This window comes from Lutra lutra, chromosome 6 (genome assembly GCF_902655055.1).
Source record: "Lutra lutra chromosome 6, mLutLut1.2, whole genome shotgun sequence".
In the NCBI taxonomy this organism is placed as follows: domain Eukaryota; kingdom Metazoa; phylum Chordata; class Mammalia; order Carnivora; family Mustelidae; genus Lutra; species Lutra lutra.
This window is the reverse complement of record NC_062283.1, coordinates 42,837,533-42,852,637: the sequence shown is the minus strand read 5'-3', so window position 1 is coordinate 42,852,637 and position 15,105 is coordinate 42,837,533.

The following is a 15,105-nucleotide window of genomic DNA, read 5'->3' as shown; positions in this document are numbered from 1 at the left end:
GGTAGTAAAAGAAATGGATACTTTTAATTTATAATTCTTTGGAAAAGGATGCTGCTATATTATATACTCCTTTATAATAACTTTTTAATTATTTTATTATATACCTCTATATACTCCTTTCTAATAATAGCTTTATTATGCTTTGACTTACTGCATGTAAGTGCATAGAGTTAAAAAAAAATTGCTCTACTATTATGTATGTAATTTATTAGAACATGAAGTGTTTTTCATTAAGTGATGTACTGTATAATCTTAAATCAGTAAATATAAATATAAAAATAATATATAAATATAAAATTATAAAATAAATACTATTTATTCTAAATAATCTTTTAAAATGCTCATAATGGACTTAGATTGGATTTAGGTTATCATTTTATACCTAATTTTGCAAAATGTGTTTTTTCCACTGGCAAATAGAAAGAGCTTTCTTATACTCATTTTCCTGATTTGGCATGTTGTGATATGCAACTGGTTGATAAAAGGGAATTATTTTGCAAAGGTGTTTTCATCACTGGAGTGCAGACAAAATCTCTCTGAATTGTGTTGTACCCGTGGAACACAACCTTTAATGAAACGAAGTTCTGACATGACCCATCTTTTCACAGCTACGTAGACCTATTCAGAAGCACTGGAACTGTATAAAGACCACCAGGGCTGATCCATATTACTCTCCTCATTTGTAAACCCACCCCAGTTCTTTACAGTAATATACTCTTAAGTACCGGCTTTGAAGGAAAATCTTTTGAAGGATAAAAATAGGAGCAACTAATTTCTAAGAGAAAAGAATGTTATTTAAATTTGAGATCAAAATAGCTTGAAATAACTTCAGACAAATTGCCATTAAATATTATTTTAGAAACATAAAGGCAAAAAAGCTTGTTTTTTTTTTCACTAATAGTCATCTCTCTGTACAAGGAAAATCCCACATACTATTATTTCATAATGAAATTTATGGCTTCTAAATCTTAGTATATATATTTAATATCTTTAGATATATTCTCTCTGTATTTCATAGTGGTGTCTTAAAGCAATAGTCAAATAAAACGTGGGAAATTACTTCTAACGGATCTCATTTTTTTTTTTAAGATTTATTTATTTGACAGAGATCACAAGTAGGCAGAGAGGCAGGCAGAGAGAGAGGGGAAGCAGGCTCCCTGCTGAGCAGAGAGCCAGATTCAGGACTCGATCCCAGGCCCCCGGGGATCATGACCTGAGCCGAAGGCAGAGGCTTTAACCCCCTGAGCCACTCAGGCGTCCCAGATCTCATATTTTTAAGCCAACATTAAACAACTTTAATTTTCATATTACATTTTGTGAAAACTCATCTCATTGTTTTCTTCATCCTCATCAGGTCCACTGAATCTTCAGCCCACCTCACAAACTAAATGTGTGCGTATTCTATCTTGTCATAGAAAAAAAGATAAAACCATGACTTTTTTTAATCCATTTCTATATGGAAACTGATAAATGACTATTTTATATTCATGAACAAATTGAGAATGCAAATAATACCATTTATTTTCTCCAGACTTCTTGGGAATTCTATAAATCTGTATTACTTGAAAAAACAAAAGTATTTCTCTAGTTTATATTTACACATATGCAGAATTGCCCATATAATTCAGATCTGAGAACAAAGTAATTTTACCTTTTCTTTACCAGTTTAGACAAAAACGTGTTCTATCAATTTCAGGAAAAAAATTAGCAATTTCTTAAGTCAACCAGGACTTGAGAACAATGGGAAATGGAAGAGAATATAAATCATATTTTTATCTTGTACATTATTATAGAATTAGATATTACAAAGTTAATTAGCATAATTTTAAAAATATATAACCTTATAAAACTATTACCCTTCTTTAGGAAAAAGAACCAACATGAATTATCACCTATTGCACATTTTGAACTTCATTTATTAATTTATTATCTCATTTAATTGATATTAATTAATTAATTAATTAATGTCCCTACCAATTGATTTGTTATTGTGGAGACTGAAAATGTATCCTCCTTATTTCTCTGCCCCTATCAGTCTCCAAGATCCCTATGTGGGTCTTGAAATTCACACATTTGAAGGAATGGCCACTTTTACAAAATCAAGTGCATTTCTTTGAAACAAGTAAAATGCCATAATTTGTTTTATTTAAAACCCGAGGAATGCTGTAAATATTACAAAATTTTAAAAAAATTCATGGTACTTTGTTTAATTGCTTAAAAACATTTATAATTTCTTTCTACATGATTTTGGCTCTATCCTATCAGTTGCTCTCTCATATAAAAACAAATAGAAAATAATATTTTCTATAGGGGTTTACTAAGGCAGTTCAGTCATTTGCCTATAATGTTTTTTAATGTTATTAAAATTTGCTTTTTAAAATTATTATAATTTAGAAATATTTATTTTAGCACCATAATATGTTAGTAACAATGTTACATAAATTTTTAGTACTATTACCAAATAAGGATTTGGAAGAATTTCGACTATGTGGTTTATAATAATTTAAACTGGTTAAGTGTCTGCCTTCCACTCAGGTCATGATCCAGGGGTCCTGGATCTACAATGGGCTCCCTGCTCAGTGAGGAGTCAGTTTCTACCTCTCTCTGTCCCTCTCCCTGCTCTTGCTCTCTCTCTCTCAAATAAATAAATAAAATATTAAAAAAATATATAAATAAAAAACCTTCTTATAAAAAGGAAAAAGTACACCATTATAAATATTCTTCCAGTGGTGCATTCCATATGACACCTATCATATCACTTCGGTTTATAACCAGGGAGCATTACAACTGAAATGGATAGCAGGAATATTACTGGAAGCCATCCCTGTACCTAAATAGCTATCCATGACTTTAAATATACAGAAATTATGAGAATCATAGAACTATATCCTCTTATCTCCAACTAAATGTGTTGCTAACTCAACAACTTCTCAGATCCTGAGAATGTCCATGGTCATTCTAGCACTAGAAACTGTAGGGAAAATAAAATCAATGAAAATCAAAAAGGAAAGAGAAAATATTCTTCACACGTTGCAATTTATTTCACTCTTGCAAATGTTATTAAAATATATGTACATATGAACATATTAGTAAGATGCCACACAAGTTAGGGGCCCTGACATTTAAATGTTATTAACCTTATGGTAAATCTACTTCCATAAGTACATTTTCTTGTTTTTTCATCAGCCAGAAGTAAAGCATACTTTTGAATAGATAAATCATTATTTTGTATTATTTTGTATTATGTTAGATTTAAGTCAAGTTTCATGTTTGCCTATGAATCTCCACTTGTCTTGGCATTATTTGTTGAATAGGGTATCTCTCCCCCATTGAATTGATTTTCCTCCTTTGTCAATATTAGCTGTGCATGTTTATATGAGTCCTTCTCAGTTCTCTATCTGTTCCATAGTGTTGCTCAACAAATACCACAGGGTCTTTATTGCTCAGCTATATAAGTTATAGTATCAGGTGGACTTATTTTTCCCACTTTATTCTTCTTTTCCCAATTGTTTTAATTATTCAAGTTCTTTTGCCTTTCCATGTATATTTTAGAATAATCTTATTCATATGTGTGTGTATACACACACACACAAAATACCTTGCTAGGATTTTCATAGGATTTGCATTAAATCTTTACATTGATTTGGGGAGAATTAGCATCTTTATTAAGTCTTCCAATCCACAAACATAATATGTTTCTAAAATAAACAAAAATTATGTTCACTTTGGACTTACTTTGTTCTTTATTAGGTTTCTGAAGTGGAAGCTTAGATTATTGATATGACAATTTTCCTCTTTTCTAATATATGTATTTATTATTGTAATTTTTCCTCTTCACAACGTTCTGATATATTGCATTCTATTTTCATTCAGTTCAAAGGATTGCTTTACTTTCCTTGAAACTCCTTCTTGATCCATGTATTATTGAGAATTGTGTTGTTTAGTTTCTAAGTGTTTGAAGATGTCATGCTTATCGATTTCTAGTTTGCACTATTGTGAACAGAAAAAGTACTCTGTATTGCTTCAATTATTTTCAGTTTGTTAAGGATTTTGTAGTCAAGAACATATTCTATCTAATATATGTTCTATGGGCACTTGAAGAGAATGTATATTCTATCATTGTTAGGTGTAGTGTTCTATAAATGTTAGTTAGATCATGTTGGTTTAAGGTGTCTTCTAAATGCTTGCTGATTTTCTGTCAAGTTTTGTCAGTTGAATTATTTATTTAAATGTTTTTCATGGGCACCTGGGTAACTCAATGGGTTAAGCATCTGCCCTCTGCTCAGGTCATGATCTCAGGGTCCTGAGATTGAGCCCTACATCTGGTTCTCTGCTCAGGGGGGAGTCTACTCCCTCTCCTTCTGCCCCTCCTTAACCTCACCCCTGCTTGTGTGTGCTCTCTGTCTCTGTCTCTCTCTTTGTCTCAAATAAATAAAAATAAAAACTTAAAAATAAATTAAAAAAAATACTTTCCAGACCCACCCTCTCTCCTCTCTCCTTCCAGAAATAATTGGCTGAATTTATAATCTTTTGTATAGTCCCACATGTCACTCAGGCTTTCCTTTGTGGAGGGGCTAGAGTGAACAATTTCTATTTTTCTCTCTTCCAGCTCACTAATTATTTCCTTTCTCCTCTCCATTCTGTTATTGAACCCCCCCATTGAATTTTTTTAAATGTAGCTATTTTACTTTTTCATTCTAAAAATTTCCATTTGCTGGGTGCCTGGGTGTCTCAGTGGGTTAAAACCTCTGCCTTAGGCTCAGGTCATGATCCCAGGGTTCTGGGATTGAGCCCCACATCTGCTTAGCCAGGAGCCTGCTTCCCCCTCTCTCACTGCCTGCCTCTCTGTCTACTTGTGATCTCTATCAAATAAATAAATAAAATCTTAAATAAATAAATAAAAATTTCCATTTAGTTCTTTATTTTTTAGCTTCTTTGCCAAAACTTTCTATTTCTTTGTTTAGCTTTTCTACTTTTTCATTTGTGTCAAGAGTTTATAATTATCATTTGAAGCAACTTCATGGTAAGTGTTTAAAAATATTTATTGGATATTTCTAATATTTTTGTCCTCTTGGTATTAACACTCACTGACTGTCATTTTTTTAATTAACTTCGAGATATTTCTAGTTATTGGTATGATGTATGACTTTTACTGAAACTTGGACATTTTATGCATTATTTTATGAGATTCTGGGTCTTACTTAAACCGTTCGCTTTAACTAGTTGTTACTAACACCACATCTGTAGAGAAAGGGAAGGTGTTACCTCATTACATGAGGTAGGGTTACAAGTCTAGGTTCTCCACTTGACCTCTGTGGACAGATGGGAGGGTGGACTTATGAGAGGTGGGGATTTCAGCTCTCTCCTACCTTTCCACTGTTACTTCCCTCTCTGAGATACATAGGAATGCATCTTTACTACTTCCTACAGAGATGGTGTTATAATACTGATTCTCCACTCTATGCTTTCTTTGAGACTGTCCTCTGATAACTGCAATACAGGGAAAGAAGTATGTTCCCCACATGGTTTCCACTGACCCCAACTTTAGGAGTGGGGTTGCTCATCATTGCCCTATAGAGAAGGAAGTCCTGGATCCCTTCTTGATCTTCCCTGATTGGGAGGTTAGAGCACCTTTTACAGTTTGTTTAAGGTGAAACTAGGTTCCTTATTTGGCCTTTGTTAACAGCAATGGGAGTGGCTCCATAGCGGCATTTGACTGAAGCAGAGCAGTAATTGTCTATAAATTTACTGTCTCATTCAGCGCTTTTTTCTTGGTCTTTTGGCTAGAAAGAGCAGGTTTTGTTGGAGCTTATTTATCTGCACCCATTAGAATATCCACATTTATGGTTTCTCCAACATTTACCTTGGTGTACAGGAGACAAAAAGAAAATCTAGATAACTCAACACCATATCATTTTTCAGATCCCAAGATCCTTAGTTGGTCTGCCTTTTCTCCACCTTTCAGAGCTGTTTTTCTGGTTTTGTTTTTAATATATATATAATGTCTCAAGCTTTAGTTGTATTCACTTGGAGAAATAGAGAAATCTATGTCCACTCCATCTTCATGGCAACAGAAATAGTTTCTTCTTCTTTTTACTCCACATTGGAACATTTTAATTCCTGCTATTAGATCTTTAAGGCCCAAGAACTCTTTTTATTACTATGAATATTCCAAATTTATAACACCCTGTTTCTGTTATGTAAATGTAATATATCTTTCTTATAGCAAAGGACAACTTTGTTTTAGATTTTTATCACTGTGCTTTATTTCCTATAGATTTTTTTGATGATTTTTTAATCTTTTAAATTAAAGGCATTTACTGGATATCTAGTGATTCCAAAGCTTCTTTTCATTTTTAAGACTAAGACAATAAAAGTTGAATGGGAGGTCTTTGCACATAGATAGAACTTACCAATTGAAGAGCTCCATTTTCCTGAAGTCTAAATATTGTCCTTTTTCTCTTGAAATATTTAGATTCCAAAGAGGTAAAAATCTCAATATTCTACTTAAGTACACTGTAGATATAGTATATTTAGTACGTATAGTACCTTGGTTGCCCTCATTTGGTGAACCAAGTAATACAGACTCCCTAATCCTTGTATATATTATGAAATACGTATATGTTTGTGTCTATGTGTCTATGAATCTTTTAAAAATTAATCTCCTGCAGAATACTCATATCCAGTTGTACCTGGAATTGTAATTGAACATAAACGCTCTGATTTTCTTTTTTCTTTCGTTTTTTTGAGAGTAAGATTCCATTCTGTTCTATGAGCAATTTACCCTATCATAATGTGACAAAGATAGAAAATTACTGCTCTCTTCTAGTGGTCAATGAATACACCAATTGCTGGCCATTTTGGATTATCTGTATAGAAAATTGGCATGTTATTTTTACTTTTCACCTAGCAATTCAGCTAGAAATTCACCTAGAAATTCAGCTTTCTAGAGCATGCTAGGCTAGCTAGCACACATCTTTGCACTTTTCAGTGTCTAGAAGAATATTGCTTTAATTTTCTCTCTTATCTTTGTTTTATTATTTTATGCTGCCATTGGTCCTTCTACTAGATATTTAGTGTGTTTCAGTAGCCAGCAAAACTAAGTGGCTACTTTGGCAGAGCTAAATCCAGAGCATTTAGGTAAACAACCTATATGTCGGAGAAATCTTTAAAATACTTTCTCCATGTTAACGTAGAATGATCCATTAGTTATCTTTTGTTTGTTTGTTTCTTTCTTCATTAGAGTGATTTTTTTTTTCCTGCACTGAACAAAGTTTGCCAATTGATAGAACATGATTCTGGAGTGGAGACATTTATTTCAATGTTATAAACCTTTACCATGGGCTTATTCAGTGCAGGATTATGTATAAATTTATAGTGAGACTGGCATTCCAAAGTAAATTTGGTAGTTGAAACTAAGATATGCTGCACCTTCATTTCACTTCCTCTTTTCAATTAACCAGCTCCCACCCATGCATTTTTCTTGACTTTCTAGCAGTACAATATTTTGAAGAGGTGTTTTTCTGTCTTTCTTTATTTCCCCCCACTTTGGAAATAGCACTCTATTTGATATTACAAAATAACAAAAATATTAATAGAAGAAGCATAGTTTTGTCTCATTCAACTTTGAATAGGCTTCTTCTGCTATTTCTTTGAGACTTTGAAATATCAGAGTTCTTATGTTGCTTCTTGCTTGAATTTCTTATTTCTGTATTTGTAGTTGGAATTTTTATATCAACTCTCAGCAGATCATTTTATTCCAACTGTGCCTTCTTACAGACACATTAAGAGCAATTCCCAGTGGTGCTTTTGGCTTCCTTAGAATTCATAATCAGAGCCTTTTAATCTCCAGATACCTAGGAGAGTCTCCACTCAACATGTACATGGAAGTTTGGCACTTCCTTCTTGGCAAAGAACAGAAGATTAAAAGAACTCAACTACCTTTCACATGATTTCGCCTTCAGATAGAATGTTTTTAGTTCATTGGAAATCCTAAGTCTCCACTTTGAAATGTTGGAAATACTGAGGTAAGCAATATTGACCTCGATGTTATGGTTGCCTCCTTTACACAAACTTTGTTTCAACACACAGGAAAGAATACTAATTTGTTCCATAAACCCTTGGAGTATTTGTGAAAACTGCTATCTGAAAAGAACAGTTGTACAAACATCATGACTTGTGTGTATCTGAGATAAGTAATTTCCTTCGCTGCAGTGACCTCCCGCCAGGGGAGCACACATGCAGTCATCTCCCTTTATGCAGAACAACATGGTGTTGATATTCCATAAATGTTAGTAGTTATCTCTGTAATCATTAATTCTTGAATTCTGGCATGATTTTTTAATAGTTACATTTCAATGCATATTTTTTAATCTTTTAGGGGTCCAAATACTTCAACAACCTGATACGCATTGTGGAAAATCTGGAAAGCTCTTTAGTTTTACCATGCTATATGTTCTCACCTCTGTTCTTCAGTTTCTAATCCTTATTTGTGCCATAATGAAACTGAAGACTTTCTTTCTCAGCAAAATACCAATTTATTTATGTCCTAAATTCTTCTTACACTTTTATTTTGCTTGCCTTTCTGATTCAATACAGCAAGCAATGTCATTCCATTTATTGTAATTTTTATCCAATTTTTTTTTAGTTTTGAGTGTACATCTTGTACCTTGTAAACTTAATCTTCAGAATTTACTTGTTTTGATATCCTTATAAATTGAATTGTTTTCTCAATTTTGTTTTCAGCATGTTCATTGGTGATATACAATTTTCTTGGTTTTAATCTTGACATTGTATCCTTAAAACTTGTTGATTATGACCTGAGCCAACAATAGAAGCTTAATAGACTGAGCCACCCAAGTGCCCCTTTTTTCTGTTTTAACACAGTCATTTATATCTATAAATTTTTCCTTATTATTTTAGCTACAATTCATAAGTTATTTTATTTTATTTTTTTAATGAGTGTAGTAATAAATAAGTGGAAGTAACAATGAACTAAGAATATCAAGATTCTTATAAAGATAAAGTTACTAAGACTGTGTAGTATTGATTTCAAGAAAAATAAATAGACTATAAAGCAAAATAAAGAGACCAGAAGTAGGATTATATATTTGGCAAATTTTTTGGTGGTGTCCATAAGGAAAATACAAATAAGTCTTATTACATACTTCACACTGTACAGAAAACTCCAATTTAATGTGTAGTCTAGATTTATATGGAAAACACAATAACTGTCTAGAATATAATACAGAAGTATATTCTCTTGATGTTGGGTTATGGTGGATGATTTAAGGAAGATGATACCAAAAGATTTTACTATAAAGAAAAAGACAAATTGAACCACATTTATTTAAGAATTTTGGATTATCAAAGTACCAATCAAAAGCCAAAACCAAAAATATATACATATATATATACAGTAGAAAATATATTTGATGTGTGTGTGTGTGTTACCATAATTATGTGGCAGAACTATTAGTATAACAAGTAAGGATTCTAAACCAACAAAAATATTCAAATGGCTAATATGTTCATGAAAAACTGGTCAACCTCATTAGCAGCCTGAAAAACAAAAATTAAAGTGCACTACCAGCACCCACATTTTGCAATGGCTAAAATCAGTCTGACAATATCAAGTATTAATGATGATGTGGGCAGGGTTACTCTCAGATTTGAGTTAAAAGTATAAATGCACTTCAGTCTACTGTTTGATAGGAGCTACTGAAGTTGAGTAAGTGCACTTACGTTTACTTAGACTTACTAAAGGTGAATATACACATACCACATAGCATAGAAAATAAATATATACATGTCATATATGTATGTATATATGTGTGTATCCATATATATAAATATATATCAGAAATGTGTCACGTTCACTGACAGACATCAATGAGTACGTTCAGAACAGCATTGTTCATTGTATCTAATCTAATCTAGAGTCAAACAGATAAATCATATTATACTCATATGTGGAATAATATATGATATGAAATTCATTATTGTTTTATCAATATGATATTGTGATACCAAGTTAGATAAACATCAGAAATCTGGTATCGAATGCAGGAGGATAGACACTAAAGTAAACCTATTAAATGAATCTATTTAAGTAAAGTATAGGACACCCTAATTAATACAGTGTTAAAATTAGTTAATGCTCACCTTTCAAAGGAATGAAGAGACAGTGAGTGGAAGGGGACGCATAGGCTATTATTTATGTTCTAAATCTTGACCTACATGGTTATTCACATAAGCATGGTTACTTTAGGCTATTTATTGAGTTACATATTTATGATTTATACATTTGCCTATGTGTGTTTTTTACTTGGAAAAAAAACTTTTTAAAATTAACTGTAATTAATATCACTGTTTTCACTATACATAATGGAAGAACCAGTTATGCGAGAGCGCTTCCCCATGTCTTAGAGAACATGATTTTGCCTAGTTTTATACTTATTTTTTTCTGTCAAATTATAATATCTTACCTCCTCTATTTTTCATCATTGGTGTCATTTAAAAATCTACTAATTAATCTACTAATTCAGAAATTAGGATTACCAGATAACATATAGGCCATCCCACTGAATTTTAAATTTAGATGAATAATGAATAGTTTTTAAATATGAGTATTCTCAATATACTGCATGTGAGATATGAATACTAAAAAATATTTACCTACATAAATTTCAAATTTTTTCTGCTTTTTCGTTTTTGTTTTTGGTTTGGTTAAATTTGGCAACCCTAACTGAAATAGTTCTACTCAGTGCAAAATGATCAGATAAATGCTTCCATGGTACAAAATGCACAATATTTAATAGATCACAGAGATAGTCAGTATTTCTCACTTCTTAGTGGTGTGCTAAGGGATTATTAAAATAAATGTATTTTTGGTGTATATGAGAAAATAAGTATGAGCACTATCTCATTAAGTATCTTCCACAGTCTTATGAAATTTAATGGTGCAATAAATAAACTAAATTTATAAAAAATTAGTTTATTTATAAAAAATAAACTAAATTTAATGGTGCAATATCTTTACCATTATCAAGCAAATACAAAAGAATTGCTTAATAATTCCAAGGAGAGTTAGCAAATAATGACTCTGCAATGTATATTACATCAGACACTTCTGTGCTTTAAAAATAAATAACTCACTGTTCTCACGGCTGAGTTATAGTGTTTTAAGTTGTTTTCTACAACTACTGTTCATTTATATTGGAGCTAATGATTTCAAGTAAGCAGTGCTTATTGGCATTGATCACTGGATAACTAAAGAGGAAACATCACAGCAAAAGCAACTGCTTGTCTGAACTTAAATAATTGAACCGTTGATTTTATAAATGGTGAAGAAGTATAAAAACTTCAAGTTGTTTAGGTGTCTGTTTTTAGTAAGATCATTAAAATACCAATATTTATAAAGGACCCTAAAGCTCATAAATGTATCTGGATGGAGAGATAAAGTTAACAACAAAAATAAATGTGGACAGTGAAGTGGGCCAGTCTATGGGAGGCTGAGGTCTGGAATCTATTCCAGATAATTGCAATGTGAGATGAGAAAAAGAACAAAGATCAAATGAGGGCTACAGACTGGAGCATCGTATTCTGGGAAGTTCATAGTAGGGAGATCCCAGTCAGGAGAGTAGGTGTCTAAGGTGGAATTTAATCCCAAAGTTTGTAGGAGGGACAAGATAAGGAGACAGAACATCTGGTAGGAAAACAGACTTCAGAAAATAGCAAGCCTACTATTCACAAAGTCGGTGCTATTGGAACAGAACAGTAATAAAAGATATCCTTCCGGCAGGGAGATTTCGTCTATAGGAAAGGCACAGCTTTGTAAGATATTAATAATAAGTAAAACCCCACAAACTATGATTAGATGATTAGGATATTTAGTAGTTCAAGAGTCAGGTAACCTAACTCATATATGACCAGTTCAATTTTTATAAGCAATATACATAAGGAAAATGTTTCCCTCTTTGTTTAATGTGCATTTTCTCAGAAAGAGTGGAGAAATATTCTTTATATTATGCCACAATTATAATCCATGATAAAGTGATTATAATATAATATACAAAACCACACAGAGTCTAGGGAGTACCTTACATCAAACACATTTATATACTGAAGTAAAATACATGAAAATCACAATAAATGGGATAAATAACTATATACCACTTAAGGTTAGATTTACTGCCAAATAAATTTGGGCCCCCAAATTAAGGAGGAAATATTCAATTCTAGGTGCTTTTTTTGTATAAGTGATTATGGACCTGTTTATTCTTTATTAAATAATAAATAGTCACTGGGTTATATTTTCTTTCTTGCGTGCAATTCTTCCTATATTAAAGGAGATATTATCTTCGTAGAGAAATATGTTGTTCAGATTTGAAAAGGAGGCCAAACTCACATAGCAGGTAAGAAACAGAGATGCGAGGTTTTGCAAGGATTCAGATTATCACTGGATTCCTGATAGCTTCCCTCTCAAATTCCAAGGTGTTCTCAATGCCCCAGGTTGGCCAGTTCTTTCCACTTTCTGTACTACAGAGAAAGTTACATGTTCTGAAGGTAATATTATGCATCTGCCCCCCTCTTCACTATATCCAATTTTTCAGTTTCAAATGATTCTGCTTTCAGTTAGCTCTTATAAAGAAAGAAACAATTAAATTTACTTATAAATAAGAATTTATTACCTATATACACTTCTTTGTCAATATTTATCAAGAGCAACTGATTTTTTAAAAAGCTGTCTTAAAGAATGTGATAACATTTATTAGTATACACTTTGGCAGAGATTTGGTTAATTCTCTGAAATGCAACACAATTAGAGAAAGATAATTAAAATGAAAATAATTTTAAAAATTAAATAATTTGGCTTTCGAAATTCCATTTTTAATACCGAAGACCTTGTTGAGATCATCTTTTTTTTTTTTTAAGATTTTACTTATTTATTTGACAGAGAGAAAGATCACAAGTAGGCAGAGAGGCAGACAGAGAGAGAGGGAGAAGCAGGCTCCCTGCTGAGCAGAGAGCCCGATGTGGGGCTCGATCCCAGGACCATGAGATCATTACCTGAGCCGAAAGCAGAGTCTTAACTCACTGAGCCACCCAGATGCCCCCATCTTATTATTTTTGTGTTCTTTATACACTCATGATCTATAGAATTATATACATTTCATATCACATAATTGTCTATACCTATTTGATCCTATAATGTTAATGTCCTTTTTTTCTCAGAATGCCTGTTACTAAAACTCCCAGATATATATAACTTTTGTGTTTTGCCTTGTTTCGACACAGTAAACAATATTACCTAAATAACTTAGAAAGGACCATTTGTGAAGATACTCCCCTGATGTTTATTGTTTAAAAATCTTAAATATGTGGCTATTTTATCTTTACAGGATAAATTCAAAGTTTTGAGTGGTTCTTAATGATTTGAGTGAAGTGAATATAAATGTATATTTGAGAAAGAAACCAACTAATAAATTTGAAAGATTTTACTTTTGAGTCATTTTACTGGAAAAACCACCCTAAAACCCTTAGGCTTATAATCATTATTTGAAGGAAATATCCTCTTGGAACCAGGGATCAAATTTAGAGACCCTGGCCATTCTTTGAGCTGTAGTGTCCATATTTCATCTCAATTGGTAATGTGCCCCATTCCAAGATACAGCTAAATTCAAAAGAAATAGCCACATAATTCGAGACCAAAGAATCCCCAGGGATACCTGGCCATTATGAGGTGGTATGATACAATATTATGTCCAATGAGGAATAGGTAGGACAATAGTTGATCATATCCTTTCTTCAGGTATACTATCTGGAATATTTTAAGAATTCCAGGACCTATTTCCCTATCCTATTAGCCCTTCATATACTGATAAACAACCAAAAGCATAGAACATACACATGGGAGAATCTTAATCTACATCATTAACACATGGTTACCCCATGTTGCAAGCGCATCAATGTTCAGACTTCAGCCATTCTTTGAAAGGAAAGATTTCTAGAGCTTTCATAAAACAAACTTCTCAGTCATGATCTGCAGATATTACTTCCTTGCCTGTATATAAACAAAGCCATCTACAGGAGATGTGAAAGAAAAATGCTAAAGTATATTGTTGCTGATACCTTTGACCTGTTGTCTTAAAAGTTTGTGTTCACATCTTATCAGATAGCTTTTTCTCCTTCCTTGATATTCCAAATTGATCTTGACAGATGTCTGTGATAACCCAAGCCAAATCTCGGATACATGTGTTTTATCCTTTCCACTTGCCTTTTATCAGACATTTACATATGCATTCAAACTCAGTGTAAATGTCTGGCAGTAGAAGTTGGAAGCTATGCATAGCTATATCTATCTAGTTCTCTATCTGGATTTCTTTAGGCAGACTGACTGGATGTATTTTGAGGAAGATTGACAATAGTGATGAGGAAATAGTTCCTGTATGAAATAGATTTGTTTTGCATCTATCATTCAAGTATTCAACCAATGCATGTTTTGTACATTGCCCAGGCACTGTTCTAAAACCTAGAGATTTTTCTGTGAAAAATAAAAATATTTTAAACAATTCCTAACTTTGTGAAGCTTACATTTGTGTGGACATAAAGACATAAATAACAGAATTACTGAATTGGTTAACATATTCATCTTCTCCACCTGTTATTTAAGTTATTTTGAGTATCCCCAAATAATAATTGTTAACCTAATTAAATATTCACTCATCAATAAGAGGCAAAAATTGGTACTTTTCTGGAGAAGCCCCCTTGGAATGTGAATAAATTGAGAAGAGAAAGAGATGAAGAACAACAACAACAACAGTGAGGAAGAGGGGAAGGGGAAAGGGGAAAAGAAAAAGGAGAGAGGGGAGAGGGAGAAGGAGGAGAAGGAGAAAAGAACAATAACAACAGCAATGCTCTCAATTTGGCAAGGAATAGTTTTATCCTTTAAAGCAATTGATGCACCTGGTAGCGTTCTAAAAATTCAGACTCGTTCATTTGGCAAGTAGAGGTGCCTGAGATTTGGCATTCCTAACCACCTCCCAAGAAATAAAATTGCCTCTTGAGTTATGGCCTGGAAAAGATTCATCCTGAATGGTTTTG